This window comes from Mercenaria mercenaria, chromosome 8 (assembly GCF_021730395.1).
Source record: "Mercenaria mercenaria strain notata chromosome 8, MADL_Memer_1, whole genome shotgun sequence".
Lineage (NCBI taxonomy): Eukaryota > Metazoa > Mollusca > Bivalvia > Venerida > Veneridae > Mercenaria > Mercenaria mercenaria.
The window spans coordinates 58,695,850-58,722,007 of record NC_069368.1 but is presented as its reverse complement, the minus strand read 5'-3'; positions in this window follow the sequence as shown (position 1 = coordinate 58,722,007).

Sequence of the window (26,158 nt, the reverse complement as noted above, 5' to 3'; positions counted from 1 at the left end):
CGGAAAGTTAGTAATTAATTGATGCAATTTTACCATTATGATGTTTCTTTACTATTCTTTTCTCTTGCAACGAACGTACGTGTGAACAGGGAGAATGGAAAACAGTTTCATTTCTTTGTTAAACTTAACCTGCTGCGGGATGCAAGATGTTATCTTTTGAAAGTCATCAACGAATTATACGCTTTAAAGCACTAACTTTCAACTGTATAACTATGCTGAAACAGTATTGATAACAAACATTTCTATTGTTCATTGCATTTAAGAAAAAAATATGTTATAGTAGGCTATGTTTAACATATTTTAAACATGACGAACAGGTTATATTCTTGAGAAATAATTCGATACGGCTAAGTCTTTATGAATATACTACGTACACTACGCGGTGTAAAAACGATTCAGAGGGTTCTCCAATATATTATTTTGAATAATGCATAGAACAAAAGATGAAATAGGGATTGTCTTTCAAATAAAATAGCAAATCAAAAATTGTTGCTGTCATTCAAAGTCAGTAGTTTGAAATACATATGTAAACTGGCACTTAGGTATAAATATGGTAATTTATTAACATGATAAGGTTCATAATTAATTTTACAAATGGTAGCATACTAAACAAATGTATAAACTTAACAACATATTATCAAACTCACCATAACGGAAATCATTTGTAAAGTAAAATATGCTGACAAAGCAACAGATAATTGTGTGATGGAATTGAAGTACTACTACTAGTTTCCGTTTTCCCACATGCATTTAACAGCTGTAGAGCGTCTGTCATGGTATTATATATTCCCTTATCACTTAAATATGTAATTACAAAAGTGCCTCATACTCATCTGAAATGCAAACTTATTGTAACGGTAGCTATCCAAGGAGACAAAATGTGTCAGAAGTATTTAGATTATAAAACATAACGCGAAGTCTTGTAGACGACATAATGACACGATTTGCCAATTGTCCTGTCTAAATAATTTACAGATTTTCTTTACAGCCTAACAGTGTTAGCACTCTATATAATCTTTGTCTTCTATAGTTGTCTTAACACAAAACTAAATTCATCAAGTTCCTGAAATCTATTATTTTAGCAGCATACGAGGACAGATACATTTTTGCAAGTGCACGTTTACGCAAAACTATTTTGACAATTTATAAGCATGGCTTATAAAGCCAAAAATGTTTTGCAGTGCTGATATCAAATGAAATGGTATGGTTATCTATAACCTGAATTGAACTTAGCCAAAATAACACATAAACCTAACATATTTTGAAAATTTGCCTATAAAATCCGCGGCAATCTGGATGCATTAGAAAATCGCTATTTTGTACAAATTACATGCTTGAAAACTTTACTCTTAGACAAAACTAGAGACAAATGTTTATTTTCGATCCAATAAAAGTAATTCACAGTTGTGCGTGCTGTCGGTATATATAATAAGAATCCAAAGGTTATTTTTTCACTATTAGAGAAAAGGCGTCAGACATTGATTAATATGTAAACTCACTTATTGGTTGATTCTGAGCAAATTCAACAATTTAGAATTTTTACCCGTTTTAAATTGAATTAGTAACAACATAGGAAAGGAAACACGGGAGCTGTATGTCTGATGACTTGGAAGGGCAATGACACTGTCTAGGAAAGATGTCTTGATCAGACAAATATAATAGTAATTTCTCGAATTATTTCTACCGAATATACTTGTTTCGCTATAATTGCAAGAACTCACCGTCCTGAAATTATATTATAGACGATACATTTCCCTTACCATTTCCTTTACTGAGAACGTGTAAAGATAACCAAGATATCTGCAGCTGCGTAAAATGTCCTTTTGCCGTATATCGATGACATAAGTATAGCTTTAAATGTACTAAAGGTTTCCCATATATGAATATTGCTTTAAAATGAAAGTCAATAGCAGACGATGCATTGATATATATTGTTTTCTTTTTTCTTTAGTCTTTGGGAAAGATAAATACGAACACTATAATTGCAATACTCAAGATGAAATATCGTGGGTAATAATTAACTACAACGTTATTAAAGCAAAAGTCAAGAAACAGAATCATAAATTGACTTTCTGAAGAAAATCGTTATAAATCATTCAGATAGTTATGTTTTTTTCTTGTCTCTGTGCATTGAGACTCCATGTGAAGGAATTGTTTAATTAAGCATCATGTTACAGCTACAAGGTCAATAAATATTTTCAATACGTAGGACTTGGGGACACGCTACTATCGACGGTCTCATACAAAGAAATATATTACATTTTGATTTAAACATCATTATTGTGTCCAAAGCTTATTTTAAATGGATATGTAATTTATCTTTTACTTAAATCATAGCTATTTGATACACCGAATTCGAAAAAGGGACATTCGTAAATTACAAGATCCAGGTATAAGTTATATTTGAATATACATGCCTCAAACTGTGATCGTTTTTATTTCTTAGATATCTGTGATTGTGCAAATTGTATGACCTAAAATGTTCTCCCATGTAAAATTCTGACTTTGGAATGTATCTTTTAATTTCAGATTTCTGTGTTGAGATAAATGAGTTGAAGCTAGTATTATAACATATATCATGATATGACATTGTATGACATGTCTGCAAATTGAAAGGTATTTTTAACATTAAATACATCGGGGATTCTAACTCAACAACTAGAGAGCTGTATTTACGAGTACCTTCCACTTTGGTAAAATAAAGCATTTTTACAAAACAGAAACAAAAACAAACGACAAAAAATAAAAACAACAACAACAAAAACAACACACAAACATATATTGACTCACTTATTATACATAGTCAACACTGGCTTGAATTTTTTGAAAATATGACTGTATCCATCATAAAGTCCGAGTAAAATGTAAGCAATAATCCAAGTTCGCAACGTTACGTACATTGTAAGACAGGAAAATGCCAAAATCTTGTACGTATTATTTAGTATGCAAGAGTACATGTTGCGCACATTTAATTCCATAATTACCTATTGTAGCATATATTCTAAACTAGCATCAGTACATATAACAGTGCCCTTGTTATGCTGTTATTTAAAGCATTCAAATATTAAGAGCGCACAATAAATCTGGTAATTTCACAAGGGACAATACGCATACCGAAGAGAGTCTTCAAGAGACATTTTATTGATAAAGAGCTATAAAATGGATAACATTTAGTTTAAAAAAAAATAAAAGATTGAATAAAAAGAGAGTAGATCTATATTTGTTTTAAATGTAAACTCAAAGCACTGAACTCCTCGGTGTAATGTATGTTGAACCTAGAAGTAAAAAAACAAATACCATTTCATATTCGTTAAATTAAAAATCAGAAAACAGAAAATGGTAATGTGTATTTATTCTACTGTGTTGGGTTTAGTGTCAATCCGACACAATTACGGTCATATGCCGAGTTTGTCGAGAAAGACATCAGGTTCCGCTTCAGGCACTGATTCAATCTTGATAAAACTACCGACCTTCGGTTAGCCCTTAAATGAAGAACTACACGAATGATCCCATATCGGTGAAGGGCAAGGAATTTGAAGTCGGCTATCTTAACCGCTCGGCCACAGAGGTACCTACAGAAGTGAAATGTTTACAGTTGTGACTTCCAAATCTGCCAGTAATTAGCCTAGGACTCCATCTCATGAAACCGGTTGAAGATATATAGATCGCAAAACCTTACAATCATCAGCGGACACGTTTTCTAGAACTATATTCTAGCAAATATCCAGACACGTTTTTAAGGTGAATGCTATAAATGTCTTGTCACATGAACAGATGTAAATCCTGTCTCCATTTTTCTTCTGCAAGTAATATTAAATTTAATGTTTGAAAATTGTTTTCGTCAACATAAATTACACCTGCCATAAACATGTCTCAATGATTTCCGTCAAAAATTACAAATTGTTTGTTGGATACTTTATATTACCTAAGTTTGCACAAAATGAGGGTCGGAATTCACGAAATTAACTTTCTTCTATAAACCTGTAATTCCAAATGTTTGAAATGAAACCAAATGTATAAAAGTAACTGTTTTTATTTTACTGAGAACGATCGATGTGATATTGAATGTTGTCGATGCCGAACATATATACATCTTAAAGCACGAGCCGTCTTTGTTCTAGAGGACTTAGAGGAACAAAGTGATCAGTTGTTTACTTATTGTATAAGTGTTCACTAATTTCGAGGACAGGTCGGGTTTCTGACACATGGATATATGTTGTAAGGCAGGGGCCTCCGTGGCCGACTGGATAAGGTCGTTGACTATCAGTCACTTGTCCCTCATCGATGTGGATTCGAGCCTCACTCAGGGCGTTGAATTCTTCATGTGAGGAAGTCATCCAGCTGGCTTACGAAAGGTCTGTGGTTCTACCCAGGTGCCCGCTCGTGATGAAATAATGCATGGAGCGGCACCTGGGGTCTTCCTCCACCATCAAAGATGGAAAGTCGCCATATGACCTATAACTGTGCCGGTGCGACGTTAAGCCCAACAAAATGAAATAAATAAAATAGATATGTTGTAAGGCTGAAACAAGGTAAGTCCAAAATTTATACTAAAAGCTATATTACATAATTATATTCTTCACTATTTTCTTGCATACGGTTAGTTTGTGTAACGTTCATAGTTACTGTATCAGAAAATTAAAGAAAACAAAACATATCTAAGAAAAAGTCCCGATCTTTCATCACTTGGTTTGCCGGCGCATGTTGATACATTTAATGTTACAGAAAATAATAATAATAATAATAATAATTTTATTTTTGCACTTCATGTCAATACAAATTACATAGCATATTACATAATTACAGTATTTCTCAGACATCACAGTTGTAACAAAGACATGTCATCTATCACATAACAATGATAATGATTTATCACTGGATGTTATTATTGTTCTGATAATATAGTGACTGAAACAAAATGTGAATGATATCGATATCACAGATAAATGTAATACTTATTTCAGTATACATGATTATAAATAGCAGACAGTGCACAGGATTGCCCGTAAAGCTTTGGCATTTACATGCAAAAACTTATTTCCAACGGGGTCCATGCTGTCACATTTAGATCTTAAGTGATTAATTACTCTAACAAAACTGTGTCATATGATGGTATAAAAGTGACAATGAAATCACAAGACAAAGATCTTACGTTGTTATAATACATATCATAGAGTGGTTAATACATTCCAGTTTTAAACAGTATACCTTTTTAAATACAAAGATGTTAACACGTCATGATCTTATGAGTGACATTACAATTTAGGTGTTTGTGTCATTAGCATATTATATAAGTCTTAAAAAATCAATGACACCATGATACAAACATATGCAAAAACTAAGGGTCTAATAATTTTCTGTATGTATTGTCATGGTACCACGAATACTAAACACTTATTTCATAAAAATACCATACATATTTGTTAAAATGAAACTAGTTAAGAATATATGTATAAAGATTTCTCATCTCTTTCCATTTCTGTTAAAAGATGTTTCTTTAAAGTTTCTTAAAACTAGCCTTAGATTTTGTTGATTTTATGTCAACTTATTCCAGTCCTTGATTGTATTGTGATAAAATGAATTTGCTGTATACCCATCGACTTGTGGCATATAAAAATTTAGATAAGATTTGCTCCCGTAAGAGTGGATATCACTGCATTTGGTAAAGTGTTCTTGCATGTAACTTGGAGATTGTTATGGAAAATCTTATAGACATGATTCAGTTTCAATTGTCTACAGCTGTATTCAATATTCAAAAAACCAAGATATTAAAAATCTGCGACGCAAAAAAAAATGTTCTACAATGGTAGTTATGAATAAAACGAACTACTTTGTTTTGAGCCACCTGTAGTTTACTCTTCAACGTTGCAGTAAGTCCGCAGTACCACGAGGTTGATGTATAATCTAGATGGCATTGTATCAAAGAATTACAAAGAGTTTTTCTAAGAGATTTCTTTTAAAAGCTTTGTTGGCGATATCAAAATTTAATTCTAGAATTCACTTTTTTGACAATATTTTCTACAATGGAGGTGCCTGACATGTCTGCATCTAAAAACGAACCTAAGTACTTAACTAAAGTTTGAGACTTGATCTCGTGACCGTTACATTTGATGCTAAAGTTTTGGTTTTTACTGAGCTTTCGTTTCGATCCAAAAAGAATACATTCCGTTTTCCCAAAAATGATCTTTATGAGAAAACAAGATGGCGCTATCATCTGCGTAAAAATCAGTTTACAAAAAGAACTTATGCTTGTTTTCATATCATTAACATAGGCTAAAAACAGTAAAGGCCCAAGAATACTACCCCGAGGGTTACCGCATACAACCGATCTGAAATCAGACTTTGCCCCATTCACATGAAAGGACTGAGTTCTGCCAGACAAATAAGAGCGGAACCACTTCAATGACTCCACGCCCATCTCGCGAAGCTTCCGACACATCATATTATGGTCCACTGTGTCGGAAGCTTTCTGCAGGTCAAGCATTATCATACCCGTAAACAGGCCCTTAGAAGTCTGTCCACGGATATGATCTGTAAGATGGATGAGACAGGAGTCGGTAGAGTAGCTCCCTCTGAATCCACTCTGATATTCATACAAAATACCGTTCTTGACAAAAAAGGATTCCAACAGGTTGTACACTGCACGTTCAAGAATTTTTGGACAAAATTCTGACTGGTCTATAGTTACATAATTCTATCGTTCTTTTTGAAAAGAGGTTTCACTTTGACACTTTTCATGTCATTTGGCACAGTATTATTTACAATTGAGCTATAAATTAAAAACGTTACATGAATTTTAATAAAAGATGCTGAATCTTTCAAAAATCTAGCAGGTATATCATCTAACCCTGTACTTTTTGAACAATTTAATTTATACAATTCTTTGTAAACAAAGATTCGGACACTGTATTAAGCTTAAAACTTTTGGAATCTGGATTTCTTATTTTGTAAAAGTCTTTAAAAACATCGGACGCTGAGTTAAAACAATTTGGAGCTGCAGGGAGTGTGTCTACCAAAACAGAAACTACAGTAGTGAAGAAATAGTGAAATTGGTCAGCTATCGTTTCAGCTTCAAAACAAAGACGGTCCTTTATCTTTAGAACAACATCTGGTGATGATTTGCTGTTATTACTGTATCCTAAAGTTTTTAATTGAGACCAGAGAGATTTTGGATTTTGCTTATTTTCTTCCAGCTGTTCAGAGACATAGTTTGCTTTTGACTTTTTAACAGCTCTTTGTACTTTATTTCTATAAGAACAAAATTGTTTATAAAAATCTTTGTCACCATATTTCTTGTATGTCCAGGAAGCTGTATGAAGTGCATAGTTCTGATGACAAGTCGGCTCTAATTTCTCATTTTGAGAGATCGTAAATTGATAAAAAAGATCGAACAGTGGAAGGATATAAAAAGGGATGCTTTATTTAGATTAAAAGGTGAATTTTATATTATACAATAAGGAAAACGTAGAATATTTCTTGGCCGCCGGTATACAATCAGCATAATTTTTTCAGTGGATCTGTTATATCCCATGTATAAAGTGAAATTAAATTTCGTACTGTTAATTGTGACAAGGGATAGGTTTTGAGGTAAAGTAACTCATCAAAGTATGGATTAAAATTAATATGGGAAATATTAAACGCATGGATCTGTTCATTTTATTTGGCATTATGTTTAAGAATTGGTAAATATGCTATTGTAATAGTTAATATATTACGATTCAATTACGTTTTATATTGTAGAACTTTTTGCCATAAACGAAGATTTCGTCAAGAGTGTGGCCAACATTTTTAAATCAGTCTAAAAAAAATCAAGCACTCAATCAAGCACTCAATTCTGTCTTTTAATTGGCTGAATATCCTTCGGATATAATAATGCTGTGAAAAAATGCACACCTCCCTTAAAGGCCAATGAAGAGCTCTACTTTGCCAAAAGAACTTTCACCAAAGATACAACAACATTCAGTGTCACTAAAAACGTGATATCGCCGATCTCTTAAAGATATCAGCACTTAATGAAATTCATTCTTGATAGAAACGAGATTCTTGCATTACATAATTTTCAATGACTAACAATTTGTGCCAATTGCGCATGCAAAAAGCTATCAAAACGTGTATTTATGGGATAAATTCATTATTTTCGCCGGTTCAACCACCGTTTAAGCAATTGAAATAAGGCGTTCGTATTTGGTTACATGCAGTTAAAAAGGCATTTATTAACTTGGCTTTGCAATTGATTATACATTAAATGCAAATAAGAGATGACTTTGTTTTCAATTGTGATCACGAAATAACGCTTTTTGTTGTAAAAACAAAACAGCTGAAATTATTGGTAAATTCAGAAAGAGTTGTAATAACAAAAAAAAAAAAAAAAAAAAAAAAAAAAAAAAAAAAAAAAAAAAACAGAACAAACAAAAACACATGTTTGAACATTTTCGTGGTCACAAACAAAAATATAAATTTTACCGATAAGAGAATAACCTTCTCAAGAGAAGGAACAATAACATAGTTATAATTAAAAACGCAAGGTAAGAAATAGTATGAACTGTGAACTAGTTAAAATACTTTAATATTATTTTTAAAAAATGTGTATGCTAAACGTTCATGCTTTCGTCTGGTAGTCTCTTGTTAGACTATAAGATAGAAGGGCGTGTTTTAGTCTGTGTTCGAAATACCAATCACATATTTGTATGCATTTAGAAGCCAAATAGATAACACTATCACACTGTTTATACTGAACATTGAAGAAGCTCGTACCACATCTGTCAATATTCTAACACGCAACAAAATATTATGTCACTAAAACTTGACCAGACTTGGCCATAGTTGTGAAAGTTGGCTTGTAACGATAATACATTATTTAGTCGTCTAGTTCATTCCATTGACAGACTTGTATATATTGGATTTGCTGCTCTTTTCAAGCAGCTTGGAAGTACCGTTACAGAAATGGAACTTACAAAACTATTCTAAAAAAAATATTTCCGTCTAGAATTAATTTTATTGGCCAGTGACCAAGGACAAATACAAACGTAAGAACGATAGAAAATCTTTTACTGTTTCATTGGCGAAACACATTTTGTTTTCAATCTGCAAACGTAATATATCTACCCGGAACGAAATATATTCACCCGAAACGAAATATATTCACCCATATATTAACCCGAGACGTAATATATTAACCCGAAACAAAATATTTTCACCTTGAACGCAATATATCCGCTCGGAAAGAGGTATATCAACTGGGAAAGTAAAATATCCGCTCAGAACGATGTATATCTAGCCGGAAAGTAATATTATAATATTAACTCGTAACGAGGTATATATACCCGGAAAGTAATATATCCATAAGAAAGAGGTATATCTACCCGAAACATAATATATCCGCTCGGACCGAGGTATATCTACCCGGAAAGCAATATATCCATTCAGAACGAGGTATATCTACCCGGAACGTAATATATCCGCTCGGAGCGAGGTATATCTACCCGTAAAGTAATATATTCACTTGGACAGTAATATATCCTCTCGGAACGTAATATATCCACTCGGAACGAGGAATATCTGCCCAGAATGTAATATATCCACTCGGAACGAGGTATATCCTCCCGGAAGGCAATTTATCCACTCGGAACGAGGTCCTACCCAGAACGTAACATCTCAAACCACGAGAAGATGTTTTCCTCTGATTTGTTTGATATCAATACTAAACACTTCTGCAATACAAAACGCAAACATTATTACAGCTACTTTACCATGCATTTAGTAAATAATTTACATGATAAAGTAGCCCTTTAAGATTCAGAATTTATATAGACAAATACTACAAAATTAATGTTTGGTTATTTAAAAAAAACTAAAGAAAAAAATATGTATAAAAAGCGGCAACAATACAGACATCTGAACGAAATACATATTTAACTAAATTCAACAATCTATACACTCTTAAATTTAATTTGATTGAATGGAAATAAATAAATTATAGGACTGAAAGAAGAATAAATATTCAACACGATATTAACAGGAAAAGCCAAGTTTCAAGAACTCAGCCTCCTTAAACATCGTATAGACGCACACGGGACAAAGACACAAAAAATATAAACAAAAACAAACTGCAGACAACGAGGACGAAACAAAGAAATGTAGGAACAAAAAGTGAAATCGCTTTAACAGCAAGTGATATTAATACCACCAGGGAACTACAATTAGTTTATCATGCGCATCCAACCTAATTTTTAATCACCATTACATTCAATATTAATAAATATAATTCTACAAGGCGAGCACCTAACATGCGCAATGCCAACAAAAGTCATGTAACGTTAAACATAAAATTGCATTTGTAAATTATAACAAAACAAAGCTTAAGAATCAAACACGAATGTACTCAAATTGTCACAGAGAACATACGCCAGCCCAGGAGTTGAACTCACGACCTCACGATCCGTAGATCTGAGCTTTCCCTATTAAGCTAGGCGGGTGGTCTCATATCTATTAAGACGCATGTCACAACCGAATCTGTATATTAAAGAAGTCATACAGTTCAAGCGTATACATTTTGTTATGAAAATCAAATACAGTTGTACATTTCTTAATGATACCGCCCATGAAAAAACAAACTACCCAATTTTAACTCCGACAGGAGGTAACGTAGTCAATATGTAACACATTGAAATGCTCAGACTATTCGTTGAAATACTGATCAACGGAACGAATGCAGGCACGCTAAAATTTAAACCAAACATACACATGTTTCAATACTATATTTTTGTCTAACTTCAATATGTATATACGAAATAAACACTGGTTTGAATACTATAATTCTAACTTACTCTTTTTAAAATTGAAATCAAATGTATATTGTTAACCAGTATATAATTTAGCAAAGACCTGTCTGCTTCTGAAATCCCCGTATAAGTAACTACAGTTACGTGACCTAACTCTACAAACGAGGTTTTTTTATATGCACAATATGAGCCAAAGTATTAGTATCAGTAATATATTTTATTAGTAGCAGTAATTGTTCATACCTTCGAGTAGTACTTGGCATTGACTGCCACGCCTTATGGCACAGCAGCAGTCCCCGGCTGTCAAAGAGCACAATGAACATTTGTTTTCCAATCGATCTATTGGCCCGAGTTTTCTTCGGCGGCAGTGAAATCGAGTTCATCCACTGACTATTTTTTTTTCGTTTCAGGGTAATAATAACATAGCCAGATTTCATCCGTTGTTATTATCCTACCGAGAAAACACTGACCTTCCCGTTTATACTTCTCAGGAATCGCTGACTATGCCACACTTGTGTTTACATCTCGTGTTCTGACAGTACAATAGGCACCCATCTCGCACTTAACCGTCTCATATTCAGTGTGGAAGTTGGAAATCAGAAGTCGAAAGTCAGGAAGTTGGAAGTCAGAAGTGTGGAAGTTAGAAGTCAGAAGTGCGGAAGTTAGAAGTAGGAAGTCAAGAAGTTGGAAGTGAGAAGTGCAAAAGATAGAAGTCAGAAGTGGGAAGTACGGAAATCAATTGTCCCTCCAGGGCTTCCATACTATTATAAAACATTAATTGAATTTCATGTTCACAAACGATAGTAAATATTCAAATGACTGCTGCTTTGAAAGTGTAAAGTAATATCGTTTTTATCATATGACGCAAACAAACAGTTTATAATCGAGTCAGTTAATGACAGGTGATAAGATGTTTAACTTATCACAAACCCCTACTAACATTTTAGAAAAGTTAACAAGTCTTAAATCAAATCAAAATCTTAACTACGTGTATGACATCATATGCAATATACACGGTAACTGACAGCTGGAATCTATAATTGGCAAAAAAAAAAACGTATACTCACGAGACACATGCTAATTTATGCTTTTTATAGGAGAGCTAATATCGTTTAAGTGCGAGTTTAATACATTAACAAACACTTTTAGATGAGACTTCATGAAACTGCATAACAGTAAAACTGTCGCTGGTTGTAGAATAATTCGGCATGATCTGGGTGAAACATATTTAAAAACTCTGTTCGAAATTAAGCAAACGTTTCTTCACATTGATATAAAAAAGCGGCAAAAACAACTTTAAGTATCCTGTAAACAAAAAGAAAGCATAACTAGAAGAGCTATAGCCAATTGCTAAAATAAAACAAAATCTTCTGTTATGCCCGTATTCATAATTCACCAAAGTTATAACAGTTATAGAGCTAACTATAGCTCTAAGTCAACTACCTAGATTCAACCTCGCGTCGTTCGAGTTTTCCTTCTATGTCTGTCGGGCCGCATCACACACATATATTGGACGTTTAAAAAAAAAAGTCCCATGTTTACTTTTTATAATCTTGGTATTGTGTGAGCAACTGAGGAGTACTGTTTTAAACAACAAAAACAAAAACAAGCAGCAACGGGTTCTAGAATAATTATAAACTTTATATTCACATTCGCAATATTCGGAATCATGCCGCCTTAGGGTTAGGGTTTAGGGTTTGGATTAGGGTTAAAACTGGCCCACCCTGGGGCAAACTTAGTTTTATATAGTGTTGTATAGGCAAATCTTTTGAAATCTTCTTGTCTTGAACCACAATGCGCAGAGCTTAGATATTTGACATGTAGCATTGTCTAGTGGATCTCTACCAACATTGTTCAAATCATGACCGGTCTATGCACAATGAAATGTTGATTCTTCCGTTGTATTGGTTGAAATATCACTCAATAAGCACTGGCTATCAGTCTTTCAGGGCTTTGATTTTGACATAAGCGTACAGCTAAACGTCATAACATAACATGTAATGACAGTCACACTTTTACAAATCATAATATGCCATATCATACGTGCGCAGAGTACATTTACATTTGACAATTTAGGAATTTGATAGTGACATATAAATTAAAAAGAACACAAAGATTGATTGCTTAGTTATCTAAATAATCGTTTTTATTTTCAAACATTTTAAGCAAAACTCTACTAATTTTTAATAAAGTTTTTATCTCAATTAGGCCAAGTAATGAGTTGGTAGATAATTGGACGAATTCTAAAATATCTTGGAATATAAACATTTCTATTGTAAACTGGACACACTATAATGAACCGAAGTTCGTCTTTTATATAATTTTTATTGTATAAGGTGTAAAGACGACGGTTGATTTCAACGTTTCTGTGGCGACAAGTTTTAAAAGGGAATTATAAATGCTGTTGAAGTTTTTCAGATTGTTTCATTTACTTCTAAACATTGCTTTACACGTGTAAGTATAGGCGGGAAACACGTTTCCAAACATACTGTGAAAAATTACAGATCCGAAATTGGACAAAACGCAGCTTTCCTTATTGTGAACACCTTTAAATAGAAGCTTAAAAACAAATAGATGATGTTTCCCCGAATAAATCTAAATTCAGAAATTGCATTATTTTTATATTTTGGTAGTCCTTACCTATTTCTTCATTCAGTGATGCAATTCGTAATTCCGCATTTTGTTACTCGTACATTAGGTTAATCTATTATTCATACCGACTTAGAGATAATAGTGTAGAGTGACATATTTTGTAGCGCTGATTGTCTCCAATACACGAAAATGGAATAAAAGATAGTTTTTATTGTTTTCAAATTTGATTTTACGTGTTTCTGTAACTGGAAAAAAACATTTAAAAGAATTTAACGACAAACTAAAATTTACAGACATAGGATCATCATTTTGTGACACTTTTAGAACATTGTTATAAGATAATAGTACATCCATTGTCTTACTAATAAAAAGTAATCATTACTGTATTACCCCGACTCTAGGTAGACAGCTGAAACATTGTTCTTGGTCAAAATTAAACTATAATAAAAGTATTGCAAACCATTTCCAATAACATAATGACTCAAAATGGTGATTGTTCCCGAGCTGCAACTAATGATTCGCCATCTCTTTAACCGGAAAAGCAACGTTTGACAACAATCTCCCTTTTGTTATATGTAAAGCGCCTTTGAACGCGTTCATCATATAAATCTGGTATAAGTATATGTGCGCTGGGGAATACATTTCATGATGGACCTGTGAATTCTTTACTTGTGGGTGAAACAGGTCTCATAAGCGTAAATACGACTAGCTTCTATTGATTATAAAACATACCGTACGATTTGTTGTGAATTAACTGTTGTTGTACTTTTAGTAGTTCAACCGCCACCCTTGTTTAAGAGCAACATTTAAAAAACACGTTTTTTTCATCCTCAAGTAATAAGTAAGTAGACTCGCCCAGTTTAATCAACCCAGACGCATACATAGAGCGCTTACTTCACCCGATTTACATTCGGAACATTTTCACGCGTTTCGGGCTTTATCGTATGTATAACATGGTAATAAGGTACAGTTACCTGCCCTTCGTTACCCAACTAAAGGAAGTGTATCCGAGAGAAAAGAGGTCCCTCATTTCATGATGGATTTGATTGTAAATAGATATCCTGAGCTTCTGAAAGTTGTCAAATTTTATAGATCTGATGTAAATGAAGAGAAAGTGGTAAAACATTGCTGGAAAATCATGTTTTTTTTGGCAAATGACTGTCTGCGGATTTGTACAAAAAGTAGGCTGAACCGCTTCACTTTGTAAAAATGCAATACACTATTCATTCTGACAGATGTGAGGAGAAAAGAAGCAGGTCAACAGGTCACTTAAAAGTGATTTTTGTGTTTCTCTCGGATAGATTTCTAAAGAGAAGGTGTTTGCATTTGTCTTCAGAACATTGTGTCAAAGCCTTGCATTGATATATTTGTATGTAACCCTATGGGAAATTAATTGTACTTTTGGGCCACATGGGATTTTTGAACCGTCCAAAGATGTTGGAAATGTTTGTCTCATTGTTTATTTCTTTTTAATAAAAATGTTACTGCTTTCATTTTCTACCACTTTTTTTCCACCCTTAACTGAAAAAACGGCAATGAGTTTGTACACTGTTCAGACAATTGTGCTCTGTTGAAATTTAACCAAACACAAGTTTACCTGCATAAACAGAAAGCATGATATGTCACCATGCGCGGATTCAGAGGGGGGGGGGGGGCGGGGACCGGGGGTCCGGACCCCCTCTGGAAAATCTTTAAAAAAGGAAAGAAAATGTTTTTCGAAAAAGGCAACATTAGGACCGCATGTAAAGTATATGCGGCTGCTGCTTCATACGACCCCGACATAATTCATATTATTTATCTAAAAGAAACTAAGAATTTTACCTTCAAGAAAGCTTGATTTTATCATTTTTCCCAAATTTAACAGGTTAGTCCATAAAACTGTCCCAGAATGCAAAAAATGAAGTGCTAAATTTCAAAATTTCCAGGGTGTGGGGGGTGGGGGGGGGGGGGGCAGGGGATCGGACCCCCTCGGAGAAAATTGTCTGTGTCCGTGCATGGTCACTATACCTGTCCAGTACTGGACATTATGGTAAACGCTTCTTTCCTGCACAAATGACAATTTCGCAACTTCTGTCCGGTTTGTACAAATTTCTGGCCGCGATAAACCATTTGACTTGTTCTCTACTTGAAGATGTTTGATCTTCCAACGGCAAGCCTATAGTGCAAACACATTACTTGGCAATAGCTTTAACAGACCACCAGTCAAAGGAAAGTTCCTCAGGTGTAACAAAAGTCACCTATACAGTTTTTTTATAGAGAGATCAACTGTGTAATTTCACAATTTCTAATAAAAGATTAAAGTACTATATAAAATAAGGTAAAATTTGTAAAATAAAAAATGTGTCCGAGACAATACACTGTACTAAGAGCATCTTACAATAAACTACTAATTGTTACAGGTATTCTTTTGATGTAACATAACGAATACAAATCTCGCAACTTCTGAACTCGCTCTTGTCTTGGCTATGTTAAACTTTATTCTTGACCTTGTTGCCATTATGTTACCGTATATAGATATAACTTGCTAGCAGTATTTCCTTGTAAGCTGTAATTAATTTCGGTATCTAACGTGGCGACACACTGATTTACACAAATGGTTGACAACCTGGTATTTCCATGAAATATTAACATACAAATAATGGTATAAGTTGAAGAATAACTTGATTTAAAGAAGTGAAAGGGATACAGATTAAGCAGGGAAGAATGTGTGCTATATAATCAATTAATTACATAACATACACAGAGTGCTGTTTTCATGTCTAAACTGATGACGTTAATGAATAAATCTTAAAATCTTATCCTAGTATCTTCTTAAAAGCAAATATCAGCTTGATACCTCTGCGAGTGAGCCCCATTATTACTTTAATGAGTTCTAAACAGTTTCTAAAACAGCACACGGTGATTTGTTCTTGAAAACACGGTCATGCAAATCCTCCGACATGTCTTTTCGATTAACCGCTCTCAAACTGAGTATGCTACTCGTTTACTTGAATCAGCTTATAATTATCACAATGTCATGTGCTTTATATGTTCCGATTCTTTGTAATCATGGAGCATAGAATCCCATCCACGCCTGTGCCTTACATATGAATTAATTATATTGACCCCGCATGGGGAATATACAAGGGTAGCAATGCTCCACTGGTCGCGTTTATTTACATTAAAAATTTTCCTTTGTTGGGTTGCATCTCTATATCCCCAGATTCCGCCCGTCTGTCCGTTTGTAGACGGACTTTGTCCGCGCTGTTTCTCAGCAACTATTTGTCAGATGTCCATCAAACCTTGTAATTATTATCACTACCAAGCCTAGTTGGGTGTGTGCGAAACGGGTTCTATTTGGCTGATTTTTCACTTAGTTATTCCCTTTTTTTTATTTCTTTTCTTTATACGTATATGAAAAAAAATTGTCCGCGCTATTTTTTGGTCCTGATATGATAGACTTTTATCAGACCTTATAATTATCATTGGTATCAAGTCAAGTTGTACTGGTGCGAAGCGGTTTCCATTGGAATAATTTTTCACATAGTTATGGTCCTTTATTATTTTTTCGTTATATGTCTATGGAAAAAAAATATACACGCTATTTCTTGGTCCTGATATGCCATACTTTTATCAAACCTTGAAATTATCATTGGTACCAAGTCAAGTTGTGCATGTGCAAAGCACGTTCCATTTGAATGATTTTTCACATAGTTATGGCCTTTTAGTTTTTTTTTCTTTATGTGTAAATGGAAAAAATATGTCCGCGTTATTTCTCAGCCATTGTATGCCAGACTTTTATCAAACCTTGTTATTATTATCATCAGTACCAAAAGTAATTGTGCATGTGCGAAACACGTTGCATTTGAATGATTTTTTCACAAAGTTATGGCCCTTTATTGTTTCAAATATAAATAGAGTTACATTGGAAAAAACTTCAATAATTTTCCAACATGTTTCATATGCTGTTAAGTATAACTAGGTGATGACCCTCAGTGATTACATGTTCCCTTGACCATAACCTTGACCTACTTTTTTCTTTTTTAAGTTATTGCCATAAAATTTGGACCATCTGTACAGTTTTGAAAACACATATCAAAACTGGTTTTCAATGACCTTGATTTTGACCTAATGACCTACTTCCTTCTTTTTATGGTAGAGCAATAACATTTGGAGATCTTATACAGTTTTGCACAACATATTTTGTGCAACTTTGTACATTTTGTCCCTGTACAATATACAAATGCAAAGTATCATATTTTCAATACCCCTGTTCCTCTGGCAATAAGCTGCTGTTTGAGGATATTTATCACCATAAGTGATAGGTCTTGCTTATTTAAATCTTGATTATACCTTGATAGTTGCGGTTGTTTCCTTAAAATAGGTTTTTATTTTTACGGAAATTGCCAAACATTTTTCAAAATATTTAGTTGTAGTTACAGAAACATTGTACCTAACGTTTTTGACATTAACATATTTTCTGATTCTTAGAAAGTACAATAAAATGTGAAAAAAAAAAATGCAAAACACTGCATGTCAGATTTAATGTTAATAATATATAAGATTAAATTAAAGCTATTTACCAAGCAATCATTATCGTCTACGCCATTGTTATCATTGTAAAATAAACTACTCAATAAAGCGCTACATTATCGTTCAAACTTCAAACAACGCAGTTGGTCTTATTATGTTTAATTTATTGTTCATAACGACAATATAAAAATGTGTAATGAATTATATACTCTTGCTCATCTCAATGTTTTAATAACAGCTCCGCGTTGCGGGCACGCTGTTCCTTTTAAGACAAGGCAGCGATCACACTGCAAAAGATTTCTTTTAGACATCTTGCATTCACCGAGTTTGCTCCGCTATAAAATTGACTGTGTGTGGGCAATTATATTTTTTTTCTCACTGATGATTGTAATAAAAGCGTAACTCGTATTCGTTTTTGAAAAAAAAAATAACAATGTTTCGGCAAAACGTTCCTCGCGTGTAGTATTGACATGTTCTTGTATTACGCAATAAAGCTACATTTTCAATTTAAAATTTTAGTGCTAATACTCCTTGATTCACGTAATCTTGTTAAATTAATCAGAATATTAATTGACAATTAATGCATTTTAATGGATAGAATAATAATTAAAATGGTCGTTTGTTTCTTGACATTATCGACTCCACTTTCTTTTGAAAGGTTAATATACTTACAACATATGCAATACTGTTAAACAAAATACTGCGACGTTACAAAATTGACATTTAAGATATACTGAATCTAATTCTAAAACTTATAACTTCATACCCATTATAAACTCTTTGTTTTAAATGTATCTCGAGGTATTTTTTGCCTTTTGTGTTTAAGATTTCTATATTCTCTTTTATTTCATAAAGCGAGTAATAATCTATATTAATTGCTTTTTGGCCCAATTGATGTATTAGGGATTCAAAATAACTCAAACGTGCATGCCAGAACTATTCTGCATAGAAAACGCAGCAAAAACTACAACCTGAGAGGCAGCTGTAGACAAATTTATACTGTAGAGGATAGAAACAGCAAAAAGCGTTGTTTATGATGCCAATGATGAATTAAAACGTGGATCGTTAGAAATCGCATTCATGTCAGAATCAACACAACAGAGACAGTGAGCATGTATGGTAAAAAGTAACAATTTTCAATATTTTGTGGCATGTAACGGTATGATAACAGTCAATACATGAATTAAAGGACTGTTATCAGTTCATTTTGTGTATTAAAATGAACAATTTTAGAGAACATAAAATCATAATAGGAAAACAACCCAGTGGCATAGATATGTAAATTGGTACTCTACGATGAATATGAAAATTAATTAGCATGACAAGTGACGTATGAAAGCGCTTTAATGGTACATGTATCAAACTTTATAAAGAAAAAATCAGGAAAATGAAAATAAAACAACCTGATCTTTAAAACAAATGCTGTTGTTGGAAAGCGGATGAGATCACTTCTGGTTTTTCAGAGTTTTATCTTCGTTCTGTGCTACACATTTGCTTCTAGAAATAAATACCTGGTTACAATTTAGCAGATGCAAGACGTTAATTATGTTGATATTTCCCAACTGATCACTTTGATATGTAATTACAGGAAATGCATGCAAACTTACAGTGTCGGAAACTATCCACAGAAAGAAGAAATGTCACAAGTACTTATCACTGCGTTACTTCAGTAAACCACCTATAATGCTATTGTTTCCGTAATGGCAAGTCCTGCGCATTGTCCCTTTCTATGGTACAAAATATATGTATATTGTCTATGTGTCCTAACAGCGTGAGCTCTTTACATACATATTGACATGTACAAAATATTCCCTTTACAATCTACTGCAGTTCGAAGATTGGTCTTGAAATTTTATATCTAAGCTGAAGACACACTGATGAGTGCGAGAACACTTTTCCTAGTCAGTGACCGAAATTCTTCTTTCTCTTTCTATAATTAGGCACAGCCAGTAATATATTAAACGATCATAATCATTTTGTTTTCATACCTAATAAAATTGTATGGAAATATCGGATATAATAAATATCGAATATAATAAATAAATGTTTCAAGTCTGAAAAGATTTAGATTAAATTTTGTGTTAACAGTGTTTTCGCGCCATTTATTTTTTGCAAGAGTACTTATGATCACACGTAATGATTATGAGATGTGTAGCAAACACGCAGGTTAATTCAATGAATAGGCAAAAAGTGTAGGTCATGGCTATAAAGCTACTTCTTTTGATTGTTTGGATTTTATTGGGTTCAATTTCAGGACATTCTTTTTCCAGTGGAAATGGAGAGAAATGGTGGTGGGCGATCACAGGTGCCTATTAGTTATAATGACGGGCAACATTGACTTTTCAGCTGACTGCCTTCCCAACATTCTGTCAATCCTAGGGAAGATTCATGAAGATCAATGGATAATTTAAGCGCTCCGCCACTGAATTATTTCTTGGCTGTTTTATACCTGAAATTGAAATTGTATTGGACAAAATATATTCTAATATGCTTGTGTTTGTTAAAACACGCTTACGCTAGAATGACGTCACGTTAACGTGCGGTGACATCAAAGTTTTTGTTGCGACCAAGAAAGAGCTCTACCACATTTTATGTACTGTTTTAGATTAAGGGCATATTAGAATCGAAATAATTTATTGCAAAAGAGTGTTTTAAGAATATGCAGACAATAGTCTTCGAAATTGACTGGAAACATAACTCATGATGAAAAGGCATTTCTTGTAACTTAAGAAATAATTTATAGCAAAAAAAGTGCTTTAACAATATTTATACACTCGGGCGGTAATACGTCGTACAAATAATTTCACGAGGGCTGCGCCCTCGTGAAATTATTACGCCCGACGTATAACCTCCCATCGTGCATAAATAGTATTAATTTAAAAGCACTTTTTTTGCTATAAATTATTTCTTAAGTTACAAGAAATGCCTTTTGCATCATGAGTTATGTTTCCAGTCAATTTTGAAGACTATTGTCTGGATATTCTGGGCCAATTCTGGCAGTGATGTTAACTTAAAGGAAGCTGAACTTCAATTGAAGTACCATTTATTCTTCTAAAATAGTATCTCAAAAGGCTAATTCGTATTATATAAAGAGACAGTAGATATTCTGAAATAACATAATTATATTTATGCCAAACCCGATTGCCTTTGAAACTTAAATGGATAACGACCTTATCCAGACTAAACTTTAGTGTAATTCGTTGTACTTACATGCTTTTTAAAATTAATTAATTTTATACGCGATAAGGAAAAGACACCCATTTGCAAAATAACGCATCTGAAACTCTTCATAACGACCAATTACCTTTATTTTAATGACTAATGTAACTTCGCTTGTGGTTTTATACAGTAAAATGCCTACAGTTCGGATCAATTTTAAGGTAGTTCTGCACGTTTGATAAACCGGAAGTGATGGCGTAACGTCAATTATCCGGAAAACGTAGGATAAAGCTGGGTTCGGCGTCATTTTATGAATTAATGGCAACCTGTGGGTAAATTTTTTACAACGGCACTGTTGCTATCTTTGTAAAGTTAAATTATGATATTTAAACACATGACACGTTAAATAATTCAAAATTATAATGTCTTGAAATTAGCTTGAAATGTGCGGTTCATTTTAATCATGGTCAAATATCTCAAAAAAAAAAAAAAAAAAGCACGCGGACCTATACATTTTATTTTACCACATTATAGGCCACATGTATATTTTCGACTGTGAGAAGGTTCATTTAAATCTACACTGTAGAAACATTTCTATTCGTGAAAGCTGCGATTTTCCCATAGACTCCCATTATGAAAAATTGTGTGAGGTCCAGATTGCTCAGATCAGCCTTGCTAAAAATCAAGCACACGACCCTATCTTTTTTATTTGCTGACTTTTCTATGTATATTCTGAAGTTTAATCAAAATCTACATTGTAGAAAAAAATCGATCCGAACGTGCAGAACTACGTTAACTAGAGCTACTTTTGATTCTAGTTTAGATTCTATTAGTGAAGTCTTAAAGTAGGTAATATCCGAGTCGGACATAAGATGAGGTAGAAGGGGAATGGCATTCACTCGCAGTAGTAAATTCTGAACCATTATTTATATAACCAATAGAGTGTCAATTGCGAAAACCTGAATTACATATAATTAGAATATAGATAATCGATATTCACATGCATGCATGCAAAAGTTGTTCTACGGAGAAATAAATTCTGTTTAATGTTTTGTTAGTGTATATGCAACTGTATATGCAACTTCGGTTATGAATCACTGTTTACATTAATTCTTGGCTGTGACTAAATACAGAGTTGGTGCGCCTGTGATATATTACAGACTCCGGTATATACTGGATTAACTAAATTTGAACAAAATTATCTTAAATGTATATATTTTGTAACCATGGTGATTCTAACCGTAACCTTTAGTCAGTATATTATGCATATTATACACTAAATGCGCGCGGACATGCAAAAAAATGAGTATTTTTGCCATGCGTTCCATTTGATAATAATTCCGCGCTTGCGCAGAACGGCTGCACCAACTCTGCAATGAGAAACATTCTTAATTCTTTACAAGTTTATTCATACGAATATTTCAAGGATATATTAAGGTTTATGTGTATATCATCAAAACACAACTTTTTGATGAACGAGCAACATCTGTAACAACAATTTACCTGCCAATTACATGTTCTGCCGTACTGTCCCGAACGATGGATACTAAAACTAGTCTTAAAAATTGTCCCCCTGTAAAAAAGAATTCCATTTGTAAAAAAATAGAAATAAACAATTGCTGAAAACTACGTTCCTCCTAGTTATGTGGCATGTCAGCACGGGTACATTACTGCAAATGCATCTAATGAAGATATGTTGCAGTTCTTTGAAAATGTTGAGTTTTTAAAGGCGCTGAACTGTCTGAAATTGTAGTCCCTATATGTAGTCCTTACTCGGAATTCATTGTATATATTAGTAAACTGACAATTGTTTTGTAGAGTAATATACATATTGCACATGTTATCCAATTTTCATGTGAAACAACTCTTTTTTCTATGATTTGGTGCCGTTTGAATTTTTTTCTCTCAAGAAGGCTAAGCGTTAAGTGTAGTGACAAAGTACATCATTTATCTGAAATTCGTAGATGACGGATCATTTACAAAACATTACTTCCACCGTTTCTGTGATCATTTTGTTTTTATTATTGTTTGTTTATCATTATATCTGCTGGATACATTAGTTGACACGTGCTACTTGCAAATCCATTGCCGCAACAGCATCTCTCGCCGCTTCAAAAAAACTGACAAGTTATCTATCTTGGAAATAAACTGTACAACACAGATACGTAATACTATACGACCCTCTTTCAAGTAGTTTGGATATATATGTACGAGTTGTTGTGCGCCGATAAGTGATGTGATTACAACAATGATGATTTCGACATGTACACAGTAATCTAGTGGATTTAATATCAGGGACAATGTACTATATATAGGCTTTGTCAGACGTATTATTTTGGAAGTGTAATTTCGATTTGTTGGTTTGATATTTGTTGGTTTGATATATATATATATATATATATATATATATATATATATATATATATATACATACGCTGTGCTATATGAGCCAACATTTTCTAATGATCCATAATGTTTTAAGTGTGTTCATTAAAGACTTAAAGAAGTATTTTCAAAATGTTTTCTTTTCTAAATTGCCATTTAGGTTATCGCGATCGGTTGGTCATCTCTTGATTCTCGGTGCCTTTAAACCGGAAAAGGGAGTATTGACCAGTCCGTCGGCCGCTTATTAATACCGTCATATAATCCAACACCCAACTTATTATTTTGCTCCAAACAAAGATAAGTGATAATTAAAAAGATGCATTATTCAGTCTGTGTGATTTACGAATATAGTAAGTTTAAAAGCATAAAGTTATTATCTATGATCTACGCTTGTCGCATTAAGGTCAATGCCACTGGTAGGGGACTTCTTTATTGCCACTGCAATATTCGCACTAGATAGTATATTTTTCGACAGCGTTTTCGTTCAAAATATATACGGTAACTATCATTGCAACATTTTGGATAACAAAAATTAGTGGAAACACTGTTCAGGGAATAAGTAATGGGCGTCCTCAGAAATAGACAGGTAATAAATAATTTCGACATGGTGTTATGTATTACAGCCAAAGGCAAGAGCGAGATGAGATATAATTGATTATGTACTTTCAGAATTATATTGCTACTTGATAGGTCAGCAGGTGCGTTCTCCGGTAAGGTGGCTTTTCATTGATAACATTGATAACAAATAACATAAATTGTTGATAAATGCAGTATAATCTAATGGCCGTAAATTCCGTATAATGATATACCTTCATTGTGTTCAATTTTGACGTATGTATAGTTTAATACTAAATAAATGCTAATTACGATACCAGATATTTTATTACAATCCATCAATATGTAAATAAAAGCTGTAAAAAGGTTCTTTATAGGGCTAAGCAAAGGTTCTTTATAGGGCTAAGCATAGAATATATATTCGGTTTAATTGAATCTGTTCATGAAATATAATGAAATATACAGCATCCCCTCGCGCCTCACAGAACAGGCTTAACCGGAACTCTTATCCATAAACACTCAAGGGACTCTTATGACCTAAAAGAACATAGAATATATCACACCGAGTCAAAACTGGTAGAAACTTTATACAGACACTATACGTTTCCATTAAAATTATTAAACCGTTCACTGTTCGAAATTGAAAATACATACCCTATACAAATTGTGTTTGAAGATAAATAAAAAAACTAGTCACGGTATAATGAAAATGTAAAGGAATTCATATTACCACTATTTGGTTTCTCTATATTGGTTTATGAGCGAAACCTTAAAGAGAAGCCTTGTCACTTTGTGTTGCAATGGAGGGTGTAAAACCGTGAAAAGTGGATGTTTTTTTTTCTTGTGCACGTATTATGTAACGTAGATTATAAGGTCAACGGTATAACAGTAACAACAGGCGAAACTCCAGTATAATCCCTATGTTGCCAGTATTTTCTGGTGTTTCATTCAATACGTTTCCTTAAATGCAAAGTTTAATTTATATTAGAACCGTGATTTGGGGAGGGTTTTCATCTTGAATTTTTTTACTGAATTTATAAAAGTAAGTTCGTTTTAAAAGTACCTGCATCTGCTATAATGTCTACTAAGATCAGGGTATTTAAAACAATGGTCGGGTATATGTTTTGATAAATTTGTTTGAAGTGTTACCATGGTTCAATGCATTACTCGGTTCTACGGTTAAAATAGTTTTGCACACTGAAATCAAATTATGTTCTATTATGTTGAACTTGGTTTAATCCTGACTTGACAAAGCACCATACTTTCCTAAATTATGTATGGCCAATAATATGGACAGGGGCGTGCACGTCATTATAATTATTGTAAGACTAAGTTGAATAAATTGACATGAAGCAAGCTTCTTAAATGTAATCTGTTGTAAAATAACAATCTGTGTAACTACAAATTGAATGAAATTATGTTCCTGTCTATAGAAGTGGTGGCTCCAAATTGCTTTGTACAATTTATGTTGTTTTTTTTTTTAAATAAAACACTTTCTGTTGAATCCGTTATAAATCATAGGAGATAAAAAGCGATCGTTAATTTGCAAACGTAATTATATTATTCATACTGAAACATGAAGTATCACACCTGGAAAACATTTGCTCAGTTTTGGAAAAGATGAGACTACTAACTTTTCTAGAAATACGTTTATGGAAAACACTTAACTTGGTTAAGTTGCATTATTGTAGAAACATACGTCAGTTACTATCAATCTACGCAAATTAAACATTGCATAACGCTATGAATAACATGTAATTTTGGAAAGATCTGTAAAATAAATTGTTTACTTTGACCGTATAACTATATAGTAAATTTTTCTAATAAAGTGATAGTCGTCAATAATTCCCATTTAATACGCGCTTAATAACTGTACTTTACTTAATTATATCATCGAAGGCAAATAATGGGGGGAACCTTTCATATTTTGCTGATGTAATGTGTTTCACCGTCAGTCTGTCGCCAGCTGATGTTTGAGATAATGTCGAAATCTGTTATGTCTGAAGACATTTACGTCGGTCTACAAACCCTTTGCAAAGTGGTTAAATTATGAACATTAAGAAAATATATAACACACTTTTGCCCTTGTCTACGTCAGGATACCTACAAATCGAACGCACGTAAATTAAGCATTTATAAACCACCAACAAAAACTTTGAAATTTTTGTCGATAT